The sequence below is a fragment of the Homarus americanus genome, unplaced genomic scaffold (genome assembly GCF_018991925.1).
Source record: "Homarus americanus isolate GMGI-L3 unplaced genomic scaffold, GMGI_Hamer_2.0 scaffold27924, whole genome shotgun sequence".
Taxonomy (NCBI): Eukaryota; Metazoa; Arthropoda; class Malacostraca; order Decapoda; family Nephropidae; genus Homarus; species Homarus americanus.
The window spans coordinates 1-4,336 of record NW_024741295.1 but is presented as its reverse complement, the minus strand read 5'-3'; the positions used below and the strand labels follow the sequence as shown (position 1 = coordinate 4,336).

Genomic DNA, 4,336 nt, shown 5'->3' with positions numbered 1-4,336 from the left:
ATCATCTGGTTTGCTATTTCTCTAAGGCCAACGTGCGGTCCCTCGCCCAATGTCTTCTGCCTCTCTCTCAATCTCACTATTTTGGCCGCCGTGATAGGCGCCGCCAACAGCAGCAGCTACCTGGTTGATCCTGCCAGTAGTCATATGCTTGTCTCAAAGATTAAGCCATGCATGTGTAAGTACAAGCCGATTTAAGGCGAAACCGCGAATGGCTCATTAAATCAGCTATGTTTCATTGGATCTGTAAACCCACTTACTTGGATAACTGTGGCAATTCTAGAGCTAATACATGCAATTGGTCTCTGACCGCAAGGGAAGAGCGCTTTTATTAGTTCAAAACCGGTCGGGCCCCGGTCCGTAACCCACCTGTGGTGAATCTGAATAACTTCGGGCTGAGCGCACGGTCTCCGCACCGGCGCCGCTTCTTTCAAGTGTCTGCCTTATCAGCTTTCGATTGTAGGTTATGCGCCTACAATGGCTATAACGGGTAACGGGGAATCAGGGTTCGATTCCGGAGAGGGAGCCTGAGAAACGGCTACCACATCTAAGGAAGGCAGCAGGCACGCAAATTACCCACTCCCGGCACGGGGAGGTAGACTAAAAATAACGATGGAGCTCCCCATCCGAGGTTCGCGAATCGGAATGAGCACACTTAAATCCTTTTTGGTAACGAGTATCCATTGAGGGCAGCTAAGTCAGCAGCCGCGTACCCAGCCCAATAGCGCATATTAAAGTTGTTATGTTAAAAAGCCTGAGGTTGGATCTCAGTTCGACTGACGGTGCACCGCCTGCAAGTTTACTGTCACGCCCGAACAGTTTCTCTCTGGCCGCTCGCAGACGACGGGATGCTTTTTGTCGAAAGTGTCCTGAGTGGCCGAGAGCTTACTTTGAAAATTAGAGTGTCTAGAGCAGGCTATTTGAATGGCCTGGAATGGTGATGCATGGAATAATGGAATAGGACCTCGTTCTATTTTGTTGGTTTTTGAACCAGAGGTAATGACTAATCGGAACAGGCGGGGGCATCTGTATTGCGACGCTAGAGGTGAAATTTCTGACCGGGCCGCAAGACGAACCATTGCGAAAGCATTTGCCAAGGATAAGCCATTAATCAAGAACGAAAGTTAGAGGTTCAGTTGGCGATCAGATACCGCCCTAGTTCTAACCATAAACGATGCCAACTAGCGATCCGCCGGCGTTATTCCCATGACCCGGCGGGCAGCTTCCGGGAAACCAAAGTCTTTGGGTTCCGGGGGAAGTATGGTTGCAAAGCTGAAACTTAAAGGAATTGACGGAAGGGCACCACTAGGAGTGGAGCCTGCGGCTTAATTTGACTCAACACGGGAAACCTCACCAGGCCCAGACACCGGAAGGATTGACAGATTGAGAGCTCTTTCTCGATTCGGTGGGTGGTGGTGCATGGCCGTTCTTAGTTGGTGGAGCGATTTGTCTGGTTAATTCCGATAACGAACGAGACTCTGGCCTACTAAGTAGTCGACGGATCTCCAGAAAATGGTGTCCAGTTCGCAACTTCTTCTTAGAGGGATAAGCGGCAATTCTAGCTGCACGAGATTGAGCAATAACAGGTCTGTGATGCCCTTAGATGTTCTGTCGCACGCCGCTTACACTGAAGGGATCAACGAGTTTTCCTCCGAGGAGCGGCAACCTGTTCAAAGCCTTTCTGATAGGGATTGGGGCTTGCAATTGTTTCCTCATGAACGAGGAATTCCCAGTAAGTGCAAGTCATCAGCTTGCGCTGACTTCGTCCCTGCCCTTTGTACACACCGCCCGTCGCTACTACCGATTGAATGATTTAGTGAGGCCTTCGGACTGGCGCTCTTGGATTGTCGGCCCCGTTGCCCGCGAGGGTTTTCTGGGGTCGTCGCCTCGAGCTGACGGAAAGATGTCCAAACTTGATCATTTAGAGGAAGTAAAAGTCGTAACAAGGTTTCCGTAGGTGAACCTGCGGAAGGATCATTAACAGAGAGAAAGAGAACGGGGCGCTCTTAAAACTACTACTACTACTCTCCTGATTTGGGCGGTCTCGGGCTCTGCTCTGGCAACTCCAGCAGCGAAAGAGGACAATCCCGGCCCCCGCACCAAAAATAGGTACCACCACGCTGTAGGTGGACCACACTCGGGCGAGAGCGCGAAGACCGGAGGAGGAGGACGGACGGGGCTTTGGACGGCTGCCCGTCCGTTCCTTACTACCGGCGAATAAGCCTCTTGACCCAAAAAGAGTGAAATTCAAGTGTCAAAAACAACAACAAGCCGTCCGGCCAAACCCAAACCACAAACTTGGGCTATGTCTGTCAAACCCTTTCATTGAGACTCGACCTGTGATGGTTAGTCGCAAAAAGACCAAATGGCAAATACACAACTCTTAACGGGGGATCACTCGGCTCGTGGGTCGATGAAGACCGCAGCAAACTGCGTGCCGGTATGTGAATCGCAAGAATACCAGATACATCGACAAGTTGAACGCATATTGCGCGGGGCGGCAAGCCAGGCGAATACTTACCAGGGCTGCGAAATATACATCCATCGTTGCCGCGCAGTTCAAAGCCTGCTGACTGTCTCTCGTATTAACGTAGGGTAACCCAACCGAGCTTCCGCTTTGTTTAATCACGCTTGCGCGAGGCGTGCCTTTAAAAACAAGCAAGTTTACCAGTGTCAGCGATTCTGGCGCACCCACATTCTGTCCACAACAAAAGCGACAGTTGTCGCCAGCAGAAATAACTGGAGTATGCTTGCCTGCTGCTGGTCCACAGAGACACGAATGGCCGTCGGCCGCTCATGGCTGATGCTGCACATGTTCTAAGAGGCACTCCATCCCACGAAGAGGAAACGAAACCGGGTCGGATATCTTTTAAGTAAGCCTCGCCGGAATTTTGTCTATCACCTCGAAAAGAGTGCTTGGCATGCATTGCAGTGGAACCTAAATTGATGAGTGCGCCTGGGCCCGCAGTCTACCATGTAGTGGTGCAGGCAGAGAGATGAGAATGCTTGGGTGACGCCGTGCTCTTCCTCACGCGCTCCTCCACCCTCTCCCACGGTCAGACGCGGTGTGGGCGTTCTCTTTGAGAGTTCGCCACGAGTCCACGTCTATCTCATGACTGGGAGGGAGGCAGGGGGAGTTCTCTCTAAACGCGTTAAAGACGGTGTTGCGCCTCATAACGGCGCTCGCCGGGATAGAGCACTAGTTCTGCAGCCGGAGAGGCCGCTCACGCCAATTAATACTGCGACTCTCGCTCTCTTTCTCCGGATAAACAAGTGCCACTGCTGTGGCATGCGGGAACGGGGAAAGAGGTCAAAGTTTAAGCGGCAAAGGTGCGGCCGAGTAAGGGCGGAACACGAGCGTATATGCATTAAAACTGTGTGTGTATATGACTCTGCGAGAGATGTTCTGCTGGAACACTTTTCCTATTGGCTATTTACCACTCAATGAGAAGGAACGGAGTCAGGGGTGGGAGTGCCGGCGCCATGGCCGCTGGTACCCCAGCGACAAGCCCCTCAAACCTTCCTGCCTGGTAATGTCGGTGGTGAAGAAAGTCGGTGGCAGAGCGTCTTCCGCTTCGTGGTTGGGGAACTTGTTCCCCCTAAGGATGATGAGACCACGATCGACCTCGTAGTAGGAGAGAGCTACCCGCCAAATTTAAGCATATTAATAAGCGGAGGAAAAGAAACCAACAGGGATTCCCTTAGTAAGGGCGACTGAACCGGGAAAAGCCCAGCGCATAACCTCGATGCCTTCGGGCACGAGGGGTGTTGCGTTTCAGAGGGTCCAGCACGCCGTCCCATACCGTCTAAGTCAAGCTTGAAAGCGGCCACTGCCCATGGAGGGTGACAGGCCCGTATGGCGGCGCCCGTGAGGGTACAGATGGGACGGTCGGAAAGGGCCTCTCTGTAGAGTCGGGTTGCTTGAAAGTGCAGCCCAAAGCAGGTGGTAAACTCCATCTAAGGCTAAATATGACCACGAGACCGATAGCGAACAAGTACCGTGAGGGAAGGTTGAAAAGAACTTTGAAGAGAGAGTTCAAGAGTACGTGAAACCGTTAAGAGCCAAACGGGTGGAAACTCGAAGGTCGAACTGAGGGGATTCAGCTCGTCGGCTGTCGGCTGGGTGGGGTGTTGTAATTGAGCGACCCAAAAATGTTTGGGCGCGCCCCCACTCGCGCTGGCGTCGGCGGGCGTATTTCGCCTCGTAGTAGGTCACCGCGACCCGTTGCCGGGGACGTCGAAGGCCCGGTCGGACTGGTACCTCGCCGCCGACTCTCTCTCAGCTCGTCTGGGGGGGAGACCTGCGCGACGGGGGGAACCACCGGTGTCCTGGCTGCCC

General features: G+C 53.1%; 1 pseudogene; it reads left to right on the top strand.

Annotated features, from left to right (window-relative positions):
• Positions 1-2,375: 2,375 nt before the first annotated feature.
• Positions 2,376-2,526, top strand: LOC121875821 (annotated as a pseudogene).
• The last annotated feature ends 1,810 nt before the right edge of the window (positions 2,527-4,336 follow it).